The sequence below is a fragment of the Cupressus sempervirens genome, chromosome 3 (assembly GCF_028749045.1).
Source record: "Cupressus sempervirens isolate cs-2001-9-10 chromosome 3, ASM2874904v1, whole genome shotgun sequence".
Taxonomy (NCBI): domain Eukaryota; kingdom Viridiplantae; phylum Streptophyta; class Pinopsida; order Cupressales; family Cupressaceae; genus Cupressus; species Cupressus sempervirens.
This window is the reverse complement of record NC_143120.1, coordinates 1,109,373,778-1,109,393,019: the sequence shown is the minus strand read 5'-3', so window position 1 is coordinate 1,109,393,019 and position 19,242 is coordinate 1,109,373,778. Positions and strand designations below refer to the sequence as shown.

The 19,242-nt window shown below is 38.3% G+C and overlaps 1 protein-coding gene across 5 annotated transcripts in view; it reads left to right on the top strand.

Moving 5' to 3' along the window:
- Positions 1–19,242, top strand: part of LOC149570671 (uncharacterized) — a 109,362-nt gene that overhangs the window by 57,718 nt on the left and 32,402 nt on the right. The window contains exon 8 of one of the 5 annotated variants that reach the window (XR_016363001.1): positions 13,298–13,797. The exons of 2 other annotated variants lie outside the window; for them this stretch is intronic. The gene's annotated coding sequence lies outside the window, so the exon portion shown is untranslated. Of the gene's footprint in view, positions 1–9,071; positions 9,194–9,359; positions 9,630–13,297; positions 13,798–19,242 lie in introns of those variants that run through there. 2 more of the 5 variants (XR_016362998.1, XR_016362997.1) reach the window with 2 other exon arrangements.

Sequence of the window (19,242 nt, the reverse complement as noted above, 5' to 3'; positions counted from 1 at the left end):
AGTTGTGCAAGAAATATCAGAGATATCGGGAGATCTCGGGAGTGGAATTGGGCATGTTTATTAAATCGCGGGTAGTCGAGCATGTCATGTCCAGGCTGGTTGAGGTAGGAAGCCGTAGGAAGCATTCACATCCATTTTCACACACAGACACGTTGCATTCGTTCCAGCTAAACGCGTCGGCAACAGGTAGAGATTAATGTCAGTCTTCCTTCACATGAGAGTGGCAAGTTGGGTGTCGGGTTGGACGTTAGTAGAGGAGGAATATAAATGCCAACCGTCCTTCCACCATTACCAACTTCAACGGGAGGCAACAAGTCACAAAGAAGGGAGTGTGCGAAGACCCAGCCAACTAAAGTATTCCAGGTAAATACTGAACGTGTCTCACCCTTTGTGCATTTCTTCGATTTGTCATACACTTTGAAACATTAGTAAAATTGATATATTGTATGGGCTCGCGAGTTTTGGAAGGGTTATTACATGTTTGTTTAAATTCCAATAACCAATGTTTCCATTGTTGATGGATGTCCGCAACTGTTTGTCTAAATGCCTTAATTGTAACTAGTCTTACATGGATATATATTTCGGTGTATGACAAACTGTTTGATAGATTCTAGCATTATACTGAAATCTAATGTGAGTAGACAACATTTGTTCCATCATTACTTGAAAACCGTTTGACAAAATTTGTCCTAGTTAAAAATGCAACATTTTAACCACAAAGTTAATTCCAATTTATTACAGTGGTATCAGAGCCACAAATCCTGCCAGCTTGTGGCGAAAATAATTATTGTCAGACTTCATTAAACAAAATGATAGTCAAGAATGAGTAAAAGACAATATAAAATTTGTCATCTTTAGCCGGAACAGATAGAATCTTCAAAACATCTTGTAGAGGAAGACAGTTATTCAGTAGATGAGGAAATAAGTTTTGGGCCATTAGTATAGGTTGAACAAACAACTAGAGTTGAACAGGTTCAGGAACAAGCACCAACTTCTCCAATGGCATGAAATGTAGAAGCATCAGATAGGGAAGTAATGGAGACCTTACAGGCTATTACAGACGAGCAAAATAACATTGCTACAACATTACAACAGCTTATAGGTGCCATGTAGTAGTTAAAATAGAGGAGCACTGAGTCACCATAGTGGAGGTGGTAGCATAGCAGGGTCACCCCGTGTAGCAAGAGCTCCTACTTGGAATATAGATAGACCCTTGATGCCCGTTTTTGTGGGAAATAATGCTGAAGAGGGAGTAGCTCAACTTGCAGCCCAAACTTTGTTACTTGATAATGTTATGGCAATATGTGATGAATGGGATCTATTTCTTGATCCAGTCAAACAAAATTTAACTTTTGTTCAGTATATGAACCAAAAGAGGGAAGCAGAGAGACCTCAACAGGATAGGAAGCCTAGGATGCAAAATAGGGATCTAAAACATGCTATGAATAAATTAACCCTTCCCACTTTTGATGGCAAGAATAAATCTTCAGCCAGGGCATGGATTCATAAGCTAGATACTTACCTAACACTAAAGCCCATGTCAGAAACGAAGCTATTAGATTTGCCACAATGCATCTTGAGGGAGCAACCTATGATTGGTGTTATCATGGATTAGTCACCCAGGATCACGGTCTCATCACCTCATACGAGACTTTCAACTCGAAGTTGATTACTCTTTTTGACAGGAAGGACATCGAGGTCTACTACAGGGATTTGGCTCAGTTAATGCAGAGTGGGACCTTGGATCACTATATCGATGAGTTTTAGTGGATTTCAATGATGGTGCCAGATATGTTTGAACAACGTAAGGTGATGTTATTCACAGAAGTGTTGTAGGATAAATTTAGGGGATTCGTTAAAGTTCTTAGACCAAACACCTTGGATAATGCTATTAAGATTGCTCATGATTTGGATTCACCTTCCTCACTACTGCAGCCTCCTAATAAATCCTATAAAGGATCAATTCCTTTCCAGGGGAATAAAAACCAACAGAAGACGAACACCCCCAGATTGGATTTTAAGACATGTAATGAACTTAGGAGGAAGAAGTTATGTTTTACTTGTAGGGAGCTTTGGACTCCTAACCACAGATGCTTGGGTAAAGGCAAAATCCACTTTGTAGAGGTCCACCCAGAGGAGGAGGAGAAAGCAGAGCCACATGAAGATAATAACAGTGAGGGTAGGGAGAAAGAAGAAGTTGAGGGGCAACCCATTACAGATAAGAAGAAAAAACCACCTACGGAACAACCTCTTGTTATAGCCACCCTCTCTAGTGATCTAGCATGTCATCCTTTCAGGGTGAAAGGGGTTGTTAGAGGACAATGTATTATTTGTCTCTTGGATACATGAGCCTCTCATAATTTCATTAGTACACGGATGATATCTAGGAGGGGTTTGCAGATAGTTGCCATACCCGCATTTAATGTTAAGGTTGCTGGCGGTGAAGTTTTGAGGTGCACAGAGAAGGTAGCTGGCCTTTAGATACAGTTTGATGGTTATCTTCTAGAGGGTGATTTTTACGTGGTTGATTTGGATGGGTTGGATGCTATTTTTGGAAGACAATGGTTGAGAACCCTCCGTAGATATACATTTGACCATGAGACTATGCAGTTAGAGTTCTTACATGATGATAGATTGGTGATCCTTAGAGCCATACCAGATAGTGGCCCTAGAGTGATTTCAGCTCACAGGATGGAGGCTATTTTGAGACATGATGATATAGAGTGGGCGACACAATGTTTCATCTCCTCAAAGGAGACACAGGATACAAGGCAACAATATCATTATGACATTCAAACAGTTATAGATAAGCACAAAAGAGTGTTTGAGGATATACCTTTGGGAATCCCACCCGATAGAGGGTTTGAGCATATTATTGAGCTTAAGGAGGGAGCGAAACCTGTTATTACTACCCCTTATCATCACCCCAGGCACTACAAGGAAGAGATAGAGAAGATGATAAAGGAGCTTTTAGATATGGGGCATATCAAACCCAGTTGTAGCCCCTTTGCCTCTTTAGTGGTGTTGGTTAAGAAGAAGGACGACACCCTTTGGATGTGTATAGACTACCACACACTGAACAAGAGAACCATTAAGAATAGGTATCCGATTCCCCACATTGATGAGTTACTAGATGAGCTTCATAGGACAGTTTATTTCTCGAAGATAGACCTTCGATTAGGATACCACCAGATTCGAGTCCGTGAGGAGGATGTGCGTAAGACAACTTTCAGATGCCACTACGAACACTACGAGTTTTTGGTGATGCCATTTGGGTTCACTAACGCACTTGCCACTTTCTAGTCATGCATTAACAATATTTTCAAGAAACAACTAAGGAAGTGTAGTGGGTTTCTTTGATGACATTTTAATCTTCAGCAGGACTTGGGAAGAACATTTGCAACATTTGGATGAGGTCCTTAGTCTCATGGAGGAGCATTTCTTATTTGCAAAAGAGTCTAAGTGCGAATTTGGGCTAACCGAGATTCTCTATTTGGGGCACATGATTGGTGTTGAGGGGGTTAAGGTGCATCAGGAGAAGATACATGCAATTCTAGTTTGGCCACCACTGAGAGATGTATTAGAGTTGTGAGGTTGTCTTGGTCTTTGTTCCTATTATCGACGGTTTGCCAATGGTTTTTCCTAGGTAGCAACACCCCTTACCGATCTGACACAGAAAGGGGCATTCAGTTGGATAGAGGATTCTGAGGCAGCGTTTGATAAATTGAAACAGGTGATGAGTACATGTCCAGTGCTAGCACTTCCTGATTTTTCTAGGCCCTTCGTTTTAGAGTGTGATGCTTCGGGAAGCAGAATAGGGGCAGTATTGATGCATGACTGTCATCCCAGTGCTTTTGAGAGCAGGAAACTTAGGGGCAGGAGTTGCTATATTCCACCTATGATAGGGAGATGTTGGCTATAATGCATGCCTTAGCCAAATTTAGGTAGTACTTGGTGGGAAGTAAATTTATAGTTAAGAGTGATATAACAACTTGTGCTACTTCCTGGAACAGGAGTTGAACGAAAGGTAGCAGAAATGGGTCGGCAAGATATAGGCTTATGATTTTGACATTGAATATGTCAAAGGGAAAAATAATATAGTTGCTGATGCTCTTTCTCGACGACCCCCAGTACTAGCATGTTACACCATTTTTGAGATTTCAGCAGATTGGAGGTCACAACTATTAGTGGAGTATTTGAAAAATGCTCATGCTTGTCAGATTTTGGATGTTATACTTCAGGACGAGCGGTACAAGGTAATGAATGATGTTATATATTACAAAAACATAATCTACTTAGCACTTGAATCTAAACTGAAGGGGGATATCATGGGCACCATACATGATGCACCAACACCAGGGCACCTAGGGTTTTTTAAAACCTACAGGTAGATCAGGGAGAGATTCTCTTGGAAGGGGCTTAAAAACGATGTTTTGCAGCATGTCAGAGAGTGCCAGACTTGTGAGCAGAACAAGTCTAAATAGGGCTTTCCTGCAGGATTACTTCAACCTCTCCCTATTCCAGCCCAGAGGTGGGAGAGTATCTCCATGGATTTTATTACTAGGTTGTCAAGGGTCTAGGGTAGGGACTGTATCTTTGCAGTGGTGGACAGATTGACCAAGTACGTGCACTTCTTCACGATTGCCTTAGACCGGTTAGCCTCTCAGGTAGCTGAGCTATTTTTTCGAGAGGTTTTCCAGCTTATTGGATTACCTAGGACTATTGTGAGTGACATGGACAGTAGGTTTCTCAATACCTTTGGCTAGAAGATTTTCAGATTGAGAGATACAGGTTTGACTTCCAACACTAGCTATCACTCGTAGACGAATGGTTAGATCGAAATATTGAACAAGTGGGTGGAAGGGTACTTGAGGAACTACATTGCAGGGCAGTAGACAGCATGGGTTATGTGGTTGAATTTGGGGGAGTATTGTTACAACACCACCTACCATATGTCTATTCAGATGACTCCTTTCCGCACCCTCTACGGTAATGAGCCTCTCTCTTTTATTGATTTGGCTTTCCAAGACAACAGAGCACCATTGGCCAAAGATTGGATTGAGGACCAACAAGACATCATCCAAGCTCTCAGGGATAATATTCAGCGGGCATAGAATGAACATAAGTTGTTCACTGATCGGCATTGCATAGAGCGGAGTTTTGAAGTGGGAGATAGTGTTTTTCTTCGACTACAACCTTATAGGCAAAGCTCCTTAAAGAAAAGAGGGTCCGAGAAACTTAAGCCCAGATTTTATAGACCTTATTATATCACCAAGAGGATAGGGGAGGTCACGTATGAGTTGGAGCTACTTGGTGATAGCCGAATCCACAACGTCTTTCATGTTTCGTGCCTCAAGAAGGCAATGACTCAATAGATTGTGCCTTTAGAGAGTTTGCCTCCGCTTGATGAAGTGGGTAAACTTATTTTGGTACCAGAGGAGGTGATTGTGACTAGGGAGAGGAAGCTGTGTAATAGAACTGTGAAGGAGTATTTGATCCGATGGACAGACTTGCCATATGAGGACGCCACTTGGGAAGGTGAGTCTATATTGCAACACCCAGCATTGAGGTTGCTTGAGGGCAAGCAATCCCGAGAAGGGAGGATTGTCATGTCCCCTTCTCAATTCTAGTGCCTGGCGATAGGATCAATCTATCTCTACTTCTAGATAGGTTAACAGTATGAATTAATAGGATGTCTACCAGTCACGTCAGAGGGTTATTTCATACATTCTAGTATTTTATTAAAGTTACTTTATGATTATTAAGTCATTTACTTTATAAAGTGACTTAAGTGACTATAGGACGAAAATGTGTCTAATCCCACATTCCTTGTACGTAGTGCTTGGGATGAAATTCGAGGTTATAAAAAAAGAGTTGCATTGAGATTTACAACACACGAGATCGATATTAAATATTTAGATAAACTACTGGTTGCTTGAATGTGACTAGACAACCTAAGGACGATACCCCTTGGGATTCAATTAGTGGAATTTGGATGTAACCCCATCTTTATGGAATGGGTTAATGGGCATTTATCAACAAGTTGAAGACAATTGATATTACTGGAGGTTGTGGTTACAAGTTGTGCAAGAAATATCAGAGAGATCGGGAGGTCTTGGAGTGGAATCTAGGCGTGTTAAAATAAATCGCAGGTAGCCAAGCATGTCATGTCCAGGCTGGTTGAGGTAGGGAGCCGCATGAAGCATTCACGTCCATCTTCACACATAGATAGGTTGCATTCGTACCATCTAAACGTGCCAGCAACGAGTAGAGATTAACGTCGAGCTTCCTTCACACGAGTGGCAAGTTGGGTGTCGGGTTGGATGTCAGCGTAGGAGGAATATAAATGCCAGCTGTCCTTCCACCATTACTAGCTTCAATGGGAGGCAACAGGTCGCAAAGAAGGGAGTTTGCGAAGACCCAACCAACTAAAGTATTCCGAGTAAATACTAAACAGGTGGCGCCCTTTGTGCATTTCTTCGATTTGTCATACACTTTGAAACATTAGTAAAATTAATATATTGTATGGGCTCGCGAGTTTTGGAAGGGTTATTACATGTTTGTTTAAATTTCAATAAAGAATGTTTCCACTGTTGATGGATGTCCGCAACTGTTTGTCTAAATGCCTTAAGTATAACTAGTCTTACATGGATATATATTTCGGTGTATGACAAACTGTTTGATAGATTCTAGCATTATACTGAAATCTAATGTGAGTAGACATCATTTCTTCCATTGTAGATGTATATGCAACATTTCATCTTGAATTGTAGTGGTATCAAAATTTATCAGATTACTTGAAAACTGTTTGACAAAATTCCTCCCAGTTAAACACACAACATTTTAACCACAAAGTTAAGTCCAATTTATTACACTGCAACCCTGCGAAGTCTTGAATAGATTATAAGAAAATATGTGGTTGCATGGTCACAGAGGCAAAGGCCTAAAAGGCCTAAATGTGTGCAAAGTCGCGACTTCATGAATTAAGGGCATTCACACGGTCGCAAATGTTAAACTCAAATGTTAATAAGATGCGGCGACCGCTCGATTGAAGTCATATAATAGGTCAAATCATGTGGGCACTCAATCACACTGTTAGTTGCTAAAAACAAAAGATAGACTACGAAACAACAATCATGGTAGTCGTTAGGTCATTGTGGTGAAGGGGATAAAGTAAGATTGGCCGAAACGTAGCGGTCAAGCATGAAATAAAGGTACATGGTCAACATAAAATAGAGGGCTGGTAACGTGGCGAAACACTTCAAGGGCATTGGCCCATGTGGCAAGTTTTAGATGTTTGACTTCAGTTGACAAATTTGATTTGGTTGATCTCACACTTTGAGAATACTATAAATAGAAGCTCTTTAATGGCGAACCAATTCCTTGATTGTTTGCAACTACTTTTTGATGATCTCCATTCTTGTTTGATACAAAGGACACTTGATCGCCGCTTTGAGTTAGCTTTCTAGCTAGCTATGCAATTATGACTATCTTTTCCATCTCTTCGAGGTCATAATTAGTATGAAAGACATGATTTTCTATATGAGCACACTCGATCAAATCTTCTGTTGCAATGTAGCGATCAAGCATGAAACAAAGATGCATGGTCAACATAAAATAGAGGGCTGGTAGGGTGGCGAAAGACTTCGAGGACATTGGGCAATGTGTCAATTTAGATGATTGACTTCAGTTGACAAATCTAATTTGGCTGATCTGACACTTCGAGAATATTGTAAAGAGCAGCTCTTTAATGGTGAACCAATTCCCTGATCGTTTGCAACTAATTTATGATAATCTCCATGCCTGCTTGATAAAAAGAACACTCCATCACTGCTCTGAGTTAGCTTTCTAGGTAGCTATGCAGTTATGACCGTCGTTTCTATCTCTTTGAGGTCGGAATTAGTATGAAAGACATGATTTTCTGCATATGGGCACATACTCGATCAAATCTTCTTTGGATCAATAATGATTGTTCTCTGGAATTTAATGGTAGTAGTTGAGCTTGGCTTAAGGAAGAAGTTTCTCAGTTATGCTTGACCTATAAAAGCAAGTTTTTTGAAATCCCTCCAAGGGTCGGTCTTTTTTACGATTCTATAGTAGTAGTATTCTATGCTTTGTTGCTATGGTTCTTCTTTTGCTTGTGCATGAATATAATTCTCAATTGTATCACCTTCTTCCATTAATATATTGTGCAACATCTTTTGCCTTATATTGATGTATTGCTCTCATTCTTTGGTTATATGCTGTGTCTATTTGTATTTGAATGATATAGAGTGAAGTCCCTTTCTTATACCATTTTATTGATTTCTGATCTGTGTATGATTGTTGAGTCAAAGCTAAGATAGGATCTGTGGATTATATTGATGAACTGTGCTTCCTTGGGCAAGGATAAGATTGAAAAATACTATTTTGGTGTATGACCCCCTCTAGATTAGAATAGGTAGTTTGTGTGCATGTATTCCTTCTCCCTTTTCCTCTCAAGAAATAGTTAGGTGCACCCAAATAGTAAGGAAGCCAACCTTCTCCGAAGACTCAATCTCTAATTGCAAAGTCCCACACTTTTGAGATTGTTTCCATGTTACACGAGGTTGTCTTTAGGTAAAAACTTTAGGCAAGGGTACAAACTTTCGTGTCAACAATCACCTTTCTTGCTTCTCCAATTGTATGGATATAGCTCCTACATTGACAAAATGCATCCAAAATATAAAAACAAGATGACGATATGACTTAAAATAAATCTTATATTTGGTTTTGGAATCTTAAAATGAACTCTCATAATTTGATTGATCAAGCATAAAATGAGCTTAAAATGAACATTCACATTTGATTTGGAAGCCTAAAATGAACTTTTACCTAGTTTGGGTTCATTACTAATATGCTTAAGTTATTTCTTAGTCACTTCAATTTTGCATCTTGTTTAATTAGGGTTTCATATTGATTCAGAGTCCTTTCAAATCAAGTTGTTAATGGATGCATCACCCTATTCATGGAAACAAACATGCTTAGTAATGCAAATTTAGTCACTATAGATGTCTTGCTAGCATTTTGAGTCATTCTTGCCTCTATTTCAGGTCTTACACACTTGGTGACTATTCCTGTGAACTTGATGACTTTGCTGTGGATTTGGTCACTATTTGTTGCACACTCGTAATTTCAGGGTTTTGTGTCTTAATTTTGCAAGTGTTTTTTTATGCTTCTTTTCCTACACTTAGCATAGTTGGTTTATGTGTTACTCATGTTTTTTTTATTTTTATTTTTATGCATTACCCTATTCATGGAAACAAACATGCTTAGTAATGCAAATTAAGTCACTATAGATGTCTTGCAAGCATTTTGAATCATTCTTGCCTCTATTTTAGGTCTTACACACTTGGTGACTGTTCCTGTGAACTTGGTGACTTTGCTGTGGATTTGGTCACTATTTCCTGCACACTTGGAATTTCAGGGTTTTGGGGCTTAGTTTTGCAAGTCTTTTTTTATGCTTCTTTTCCTATACTTAGCATAGTCAGTTTATGTGTTACTAATGTTTTTCTCTCTCTCTTTGGTAATCATGGGATGGAGGCTTGATCATAAACTGCTAATGTATTTGACACATGACATAGACAAAGACATTATTTTTCATGTGTTCATTTTCAAGAGTTAGCAAACACCTCATTTGGTACTAAAAATAAACTTTTCCTTTAAAGTGTTTGACGTGTCTTGTTATTTGTAGTTCTTAAGAATTATATGGACATATCCTCTCTTCATGCCCACGAAGACATTCCATGCTCTTGCGGTCCTTAGTAGAGAGAATAGTCCCTTGGGAAGTGACGACCCTTTAGAATCGAAGCTTGGTATGCTTGAGAAATGAGTGCATTGTAAAAGGGAGCCTGTTCCACTAGCTTCTATGATGCTTGACCTAGATAAGTGCGATTGAACTTTATTTGAGTGGGAATTATGTGGGTACAGTCCTTTTGGTGTAGGTTGTGGCATCTCTTTTCACTTCATCAATGACCATTCTGGCTATTGTGTCTTGCACGTGTGTTCTCACTTAGCTGGGATACATTAAAATTCTCAAAACATTGACAAACACTTTCAAAACCTACAAACATTTGCAAACATTTAGAAAGTTTTGAACCTTGTCATAAACATTGTGAACATGGGAATTTAATCTTGTAGCCTTATGATCTTGTGACATGACGAAGGGCCAACTCACAACCAAAATCACAACAATATGGAGACAGAGAGATGACAAAATGCTTTGCAAAGCATGCTTTTAGTATACTTGAAAATTCTTACAACATCAACTATATGACATCATAGGTATGACTTCTTCCAAAAGAAGTTTACAAATGCTTCAACATAAGAGAATCCCAAATAAGAGCTTCCCCAAGAAGGGTCTTTACCAAGAGCTTCCACTAAGAGATTACACTATGAGACCTTCACTACAAGAGCTTATACTTGAAGAGCTTGATTATAAATGATCATAAGCCTTGCTTAAATAGGCACTTACCCTCTAAGATATTACAAACACAATCAATGTGGGATAAAAGGTAAATACAACTACCTTAAAACAAATATTAAATTCTCACCCAAATACAACTAAGCACCACCATGTGGCCAATTAAAAAATTACATTTCCTTTGTAATCACAACAAATATTAAATGCATGACTTAAGCAACTTTCCACAAACTTCTTAGATGCCACCTACACACCTCGATAAATGAAATGACAATTTTTTTAAAAAAAAATTAAAAAATTTATGCCACCTATGCACCTTGAAAATAAAAAATCCTCTTTTCTCCCTTTTTCTATTATGTTATTATTTTTCCTCGAATTTTCGTTACTTTATCTCTTCTCCACAATTTTTGTTTTTTAAATTTATAATTTTGCTCACACCCTGTTTTTGTGATGCAAGATGCTCTTGTATCAAACATCCATGGTAGGAAAAATTTTGTGGATATGAATTCACAAAATGTAGTAGCCACTGTCGATATATTTTTTTTCTCTTTTCTTCCAACACATAGTTGGAATAAGTATCTGTTGCTGATATATTTCCTTCTTTATTCTTTTCCAAAACCTAGCTGGAACAAGTGTCTGTTGTTGAAAATACTCCTCCACAATGAATTACGTCCAAGTATGACTCTCAGACACTTCCAATCTTGTTGAATTAATCACACCTGTAATAAACTCAACAACACCATTCCAATCTTCCTTTGCATTCCAAATATCACTAACAAAATCATCATGCAAACCATCATCATTATTTTTCAAGCTCATTTCATATTCTACGTCCCATGATTCATAGAAATTTACATCTTTCACATCTTCATCTTTGATTTCTTCTTCCATGTCTTCAACAAGGCAACTACTTCACTTGTTTGACTTCCAACCAAGGAATTGTATGCATCCTCTACTGTTACAGTCTTCAAATCATCTTCATCTGCTTCTGGCTCACAAATCTTTTCATCTTCTTCAACTTTAGGTTCACAAATATATGTATCTTCATCCTCCTGCTCTTCTTTTGTACCACATGCGTGATACTCCACTACATCTTCTTTCTTTTCCGCATCCAAGGCATTATCAACATCTCTTTTTTGGTGAGACACTCCCCTCTTCTATAACTTAGCTTCTAATTCATTCTCTTGCTTCTGAAAATCAAAGAATGCAACTCGCATTGCCTCTCAATTTTTTGCTCTAATTTTCTGAAGTCTAGAAAATCCTCATAGTCCATCCAGTCACAAAAGTCATCTTCTTCTTTCTCTTCTCCATGCTCAAGTCTTCATAAGACAAATTTAGTGCAACACAAGCACCTTGTACAAACTGCCTCTCAATTGGTGATCTGTCTACACAGTTTTGTGAAATCACAATCCTTAAGCAAACTGCCTCACATTTGATGATCTGTCTACACAATCAAGAACTTGACAAACTTCACCCAACCCAAGGTCTTGGTGCAAACTGCCTCACATTCGACGATCTGTCCAAATGCTCAGGAACTCTTGCTTCGATACCATTTGACGAAGGAGACAGAGAGATGACAAAATGCTTCGCAAAGCATGCTTTTATTTTACTTGAAAATTCTTACAACATCAACAATATGATATCATAGCTATTACTTCTTCCAAAAGAAGTTTACAAATGCTTCAACATAAGAGAACTCCCAAATAAGAGCTTCCCCAAGAAGAGTTTTCACCAAGAGCTTCCACCAAGAGATTACACCATTAGACTTTCACTACAAGAGCTTACACTTGAAGAGCTTTACTACAAGAGATCACATTTGAAGAGCTTGCACTTGAAGAGCTTGATTATAAATGATCATAAGCCTTGCTTAAATAGGCATTTACCATCCAAGATATTAAAAACACAACCAATGTGGGATAAAAGGTAAATACAGGTACCTTAAAACAAATATTAAATTCCCACCTAAATACAACTAAGCACCACCATGTGGTCAATCAAAAAATTGCATTTCCTTTGTGGATCACAAAAAATATTAAATGCATGACTTAAGGAACTTTCACACCCCCTTTTTGTGATGCAAGATGCTCCTGCATCATGACATGACCCTTAGATTTCATCTTGTATATCACTCTTGTACCTTTGCATTATTATTAGTCCTTGCATACATGTCATTTTGCACTTTGAACCTTTTAAATTGGCATTTCCTAGCCCTCATTTTGATCCTTTGCATAAACCTCACTTTGTAGTTAGACCCTTTGCATCTTACACCTAAGTCCTTCGCATTTTGCATAATCACGTTGCATCGTCCTCATAATCATCGCTTACATATTCCTCATAATCATTCATAGTATAGTCCCTATTAAATAAGACCTTTGAATTTAGTTGAAAATCCAAACGAAATTGAAATTTAGAGTGTCTCATTAACTTGATGATCAAAAGATCTTGGCCTTGGTTCTTTTTTTTTTATCAATCTTTTTGTCTCTTTGTACATTTTCATGTCAAATGTTACCATTTGGATGGATTAGACTTAGTCCTTCCTTCTCATTATTTTGATCATTACTTTTTTTTTTCTTTGGTTAAAGGTCCAATGCCCATCTTCTGTCATGTCCCTTTTTCAAATAATTAAAAAAATAATAATCTTTGCTAAGGCAGGCAGGCCCAAGAAAGTGAAGTTTCGGAAAAAGAGGGTTAATCTTTGGAAACCGTTGGACTAATAAATGAAAATTATTATTAAAATATGTTTCATTAACCTCTCTTGGACGTGAGTTACAGTTATGCCCTCTTTTAAGGGGTTTTGGAGGCATTTTGGGCGGATTACAGAACTTGATTTTTGGCTCATTCTTTGTTATTCTTCAGAAGCTGCCAAACCTGTGGAGAAGGAGACCCAAGAACGGGAGTTTGCAGGTTTCCAGGAAGGCTAAGGACGGGAGTTTGAAGCCATTCCATGTGCATGCTCATACAGAGTTTGCCTTTGTGCTGAACAGTGTAGATTTGTGGGTTTTTGGGTGTGTTTTTTGCATGAGTTTGGTGTTTTCAGTTGAGCATTTCATATCAGTTTTGGTTGCTGCTGTATTTCAGACTTTAAGTTGTTAAAATAGAGCTGAATATATGTATTTGGACGTGATTAAACTTCTGAGATAGTTTATTAGTGTTTTTGTGGTGTTTCTGGGCATTTTTGTGTTAATTTCGGGAGCCCGATGAGCATAGTTTTTGTCCTACATTTGAGAACTGTTGTGTAAAGGATATACGGATCTGGAAATGTCATTTTGTAGGCTGTTATGCTGCTGAAATTTCTGTAAAAATGTCAACTTTCAGATTTATTAATAATAGGTGAAGCTGTGAAGCTTTTGACACAATTTCTGGCATACCCGATTTGGGGTTTCTTGAGAAATTTGGTGGATCTTTGTGATATTAGTTGTTTGATCTTGAAAATCTGATAAGAGGTTGGGAATATCATATAAAATCAGAAAAGGGACATTTCAGTGGTATCAGAGCCATGATCTTGCCAGCTTGAGGGTTTGCAGAAGTTGCATGTCAGTTTTGACAACTACCCAGATCTTGCATTTTTGACAACTACCCATATCTTGCATGTCATAATTTATGATTGCATGTTGCTTCTAATCAGCTGCATGTCAAAATTTATGGTTGCATTTTACTTCTAATCATTTTCATGTTAGTTCTTGGTGAATTTGGTGGTTGTAGAAGTTTGCATGTCAGTTTTGACAACTACCCAGATCTTGCATGTCAATTTTGACAACTACCAAGATCTTGCATGTCAGTTTTGATAACTACCCAAATCTAAACTGACAACTACCCAAATCTTGCATGTCAAAATTTATGGTTGCATTCTACTTCTAATCATATGCATGTTAGTTCTTGGTAAATTTGGTGGTTGCATGTTGCTTCTAATCAACTGCATGTCAAAATTTATGGTTGCATGCAACTAAGTGAAAAAGAAAAAAGATATTTGCAATGAGAAAAGAATAAAGAAATTTTGATCAAACCTCAAGTTGAAAGTAAAAGTACAAAATCCAAGGAAGGGAAAAGTATGGCTGATCTAGATGAGATGGCAAAGAAATTCTTCCAAGACATCCAAAATACTCAGAAGCAAACAGTGGATAGTTTGGCAGAAACTAGAGAGGCTTTGCGAATATTGACAGAAAAACTACAAGGAGTTGCATCTATTAATGAGAAAGGGAGCACTTCAAAGGAGCCAAGAAATCTGAAATCCACACCATCTAAATCAACCAAAACTATTTTCTTGCATGCAGATGAGCCACCAGTACCAAATCCAACCATTAATCCTATGGAAGAGGTTACAGGTAACTTGATTACATTAAGAGCTACTTATAATGGCTTAGATGATGACTTTCGTAGTTCAGTTCCTTTTAGAGAATATGTGGATATGATGAACACTTCGATGCCCAAGAAAGAGTACAGAAGGGTGCATGACATAAGTGGAAGAGAGCTCAAAAATAAAATAAGCAAGTTTATAGCACCTACTTTTGATGGAACAAATAAAATTTCAGCTAGAGCATGGCTACAAAAATTACAGACCTTCTTCACACTTAACCCCATGAAGGAGAGTGATGTTGTTCAAATTGCAAGTCTACACTTGGAAGATGTAGCCTATGATTGGTGGTATCATGGAATGACTACTCAAGGTCATGATCAGGTAACTACATTTGATGATTTTAGTCAAAGAGTGATAGATAGATTTGACCTCAAGGATGATGATTATGAGGATGTTGTTGTGCATGATGGTGAGATACTTGGTGTAGATGAGCAGACATTGAGCATTCATGACTTTTCTGAGAGAGAGTACCAGGCATAGTTAGATGCTTCATCACATGAGGTTGAGGCTGGTAGTACTTCACATGATTTTTCGATCCAGCTCAAGGTGAACAAAGATAGTATTGTGACTTCATTATCTCATCATGACAGGTATGTGCAGTTAGTTGGTATTGGTCATATTACTCAGGTGAGGAGTTTTGAGTTACCTGTTGATTCTAGTTTACGGATATGGACTCGAGATTGTTATATTGGTGTTTGGGATTCAGTTGACTGGAGATCTTTAACACTTTTTGGTAGCAGTGCTTGTTTGGGTGCTATCGTGGATTTGATTGGCAGATTACGCGGTGTTTTCTTTTCTTGTGCCAGTATCTTGTCCGATGTTGGTATTAGTTTTTATACACCGATGTTGGGCTTTGTTCATATATCCAGTCGACCATACTTGGTAGAATGTGTTGATGATATTTCATATTTGGCAGTGTGTATAGATGAGTCCTAGGATCATATTGGCATTGATGACATCCAGGAGGATGCAGTGGGCAGTTTTGAAGACTTAGTTTCCTTGGGTATAGAGGAGTTGGACATCAATGCTAATGTTTTTGATACTCCATATGTTGATATGAGCTTTAGATTTGATTCACAGGATATGGATGGTAATACTCTAGAGACTAGTAACTTTGAGGATACTCCTTTAGACAGTGCATTAGAGGAGGTTTGTAGGAGACAGTCAAGCCAGTGCCATCATGTGTCTAATCAGTTGAGAGTTAGTGACCGAGACATTGCTATCACTTGCCAGCATTTTGATGCTGCTCGTCAGTTGTTAGCAGTTTATGGATGGGGTTCTCCTACTAGTGATGAGCAGGAAGGCAGTTATCTTTCCTTGACAGAGATCCACTCTTTATGGGAGGCTATTCGAATTTTGAGACAGAATTATATGCAGTTGGTAGCCGACAAAGATTATCTTATGGAGTGGGGCAGTACAATATATGATGCATTGTTGGCCAAGGAAGATGAGGTGAGTGAGCTTACTGAGCAGCTTGAGGTGACTTCCGAGATTCTTGAGAGTACACGGTTGGCTTTCAAGAAGTCACAATTTCATTTGGCTAAGGTGACCATGGAGTTAGAGCGACTACAGTCTTTACCTGATTCTATACAGTCACAAGCTATGGTATTTGGCGATCCGAGGATGACCATGGCCGAGATTGTCAGAGACAGTGGAGATGGGGATGCATCCATCCTTGATACTAACATTGGCATATCAGGTTCATTCCCACTAGAGTCAGGTTCAGTTGAGTTGGGTGTTGTAGCAGATTGTTGTATGCCTGACATGGTGGTGGCCTCTAGTACTGATGGAACAGAGACTAGAGATGTATCAAAGATCGTGTGTGATGTTGGAGAGTCGACAGTTGGCATGGTTCCTGCTAGTAATTCTACTCCCTTGGTGATATCTTTGGAGGTAGTAGTCAGTTCCAACATGGTTAATGATCAATTGCAGTTAGTTTCATCCGGATTACAGTCTGAGCCACTGACTGAGATTGGCGCATTCTATCAGCATTACACTATGAGGTACGCTCATCAATTTACCTTTGATGACCATGTTGATGAGATTATGATACAAAGATGTACTTTGGTTCCTAGAGCTTATCATCAGTTATGAAATAGTTTGATGCCTCGGGATGAGAGTTGTGATCGGCATGACATGGCGATAGGTCCTGCAGTTGATAGCTTGATAATACATGACTTAGAGCAGGAGTTTTGGAGTGATGCTTCAGCAGGTGTTGTTATTGATTCTACTCCTTTGGCTATGGCATCTCCTGACTTAGCTAGTGATCAGTCACAGTGGGTTATATCACTTGTTCATGGTGAGCTGTTGACTGAGGTTGGTTTTTTTAATCAACATTATATTGCAGGGTATGTACATCAGTTAGCAATTGATCCTTGTGTTGAGGAGTTGATGGCAGGAAAATTTAGTTTGGGTTCCATTTCTTGTTGTTTATCTTGTGATGGCTTTTCACCATTAAGGGTGCATGGGAGTTATGGTTATGAGACAGTGGTCGATGATCTACAGAGTTGTGTTGACTGCAGGAGTTGTACAGTGTGTGGATTCTCCATACTTGGTATAGTTTCATTTGAGAGCATTCACCATTGTTGCAGAGTTGGATTGTACATTCCGTATAGGCCAGTGGAATGCATTGATGGTATTTACTGTGTTGGTAGTCCACTTTACTTGGGTTTTGATGTTCTTAGAGTTTGTCTCTCGTGGGTTTTTGATTATGGAAGTTGTGATTTTGGAGTTTGGTTGAGCTATAATTGTCAGTTTGATTATGGATTCATCTTGGTCATATTGCAGAGGATATTGCAGGAGCCTGTGTTAATTGGTAGTAGTATAGTTCATGACTACATTTGGGATCCAGGTGGATTGATTGGGTTATTGTTCAGCCATTGCTTGAGGACAAGCAATATTTGAGAGGGGAGGACTTGTCATGTCCCCTTTTCAAATAATTAAAAAAAATAATAATCTTTGCTAAGGCATGCAGGCCCAAGAAAGTGAAGTTTCGGAAAAAGAGGGTTAATCTTTGGAAACCGTTGGACTAATAAATGAAAATTATTATTAAAATATGTTTCATTAACCTCTCTTGGACGTGAGTTACAGTTATGCCCTCTTTTAAGAGGTTTTGGAGGCATTTTAGGCGGATTACAGAACTTGATTTTTGGCTCATTCTTTGTTATTCTTCAGAGGCTGCCAAACCTGTGGAGAAGGAGACCCAAGAACGGGAGTTTGCAGGTTTCCAGGGAGACCCAAGAACGGGAGTTTGCAGGTTTCTAGGAAGGCTAAGGACGGGAGTTTGAAGCCATTCCATGTGCATCCTCATACAGAGTTTGCCTTTGTGCTGAACAGTGTAGATTTGTGAGTTTTTGGGTGTGTTTTTTGCATGAGTTTGGTGTTTTCAGTTGAGCATTTCATATCAGTTTTGGTTGCTGCTGTATTTCAGACTTTAAGTTGTTAAAATAGAGCTGAATATATGAATTGGGATGTGATTAAACATCTGAGATAGTTTATTAGTGTTTTTGTGGTGTTTCTGGGCATTTTTGTGTTAATTTCGGGAGCCCGATGAGCATAGTTTTTGTCCTACATTTGAGAACTGTTGTGTAAAGGATATACGGATCTAGAAATGTCATTTTGTAGGCTGTTATGTTGCTGAAATTTCTGTAAAAATGTCAACTTTCAGATTTATTAATAATAGGTGAAGCTGTGAAGCTTTTGGCACAATTTTTGGCATACCTGATTTGGGGTTTCTTGAGAAATTTGGTGGATCTTTGTGATATTAGTTGTTTGATCTTGAAAATCTGATTAGAGGTTGGGAATATCATATAAAATCAGAAAAGGGACATTTCATCTTCCTAAGGTTAAACTCTTAGCTTTGCATTTTCCAAAGATTTTTCTCAAAATTTAAATGCCGACATTCAACTTTGCACCCTCAGTCTTGCATCCCATTTATTAATTCCTAGAAATCTAAAAAAATATTGTTGCATTTTGCATATAAAAATTTGTCCAAGTCCCTAAACCTTTTTAAAATCCTAAATAACAACTGAATAATCCACCATATCATATTTCCAACTTGTATTTTTCACAATAACATGGATACCTTGCATACATTTTCGTTTTCTAAAAATCAAAAAAATCCAAAACATACTTTTCGTTGCCTAAGTCTAAAGTACATTAATCTTTTCATACCTTCGTTGCATTTCCAAATCAAACATTTACAAATATTTTCATGGTAACATGTCTATTGACAAAGTTATTGTATGCAAATTGTCCCTATGGTAAAATCAAATTGTATCCCTTTGGCTTATCTTCAGCTAAGCATTGCTATAGATTCCTCAAATTCTTATTCACCTCTTTTTATCTGTCCATCAATTTCTAGATGGTGCGTTGAGTTGAATTTCAAATGTCTTTAAGTTCTTCCACAGTGTTATGAAAGTATCCAATAAACTTGGTATCTCAATTT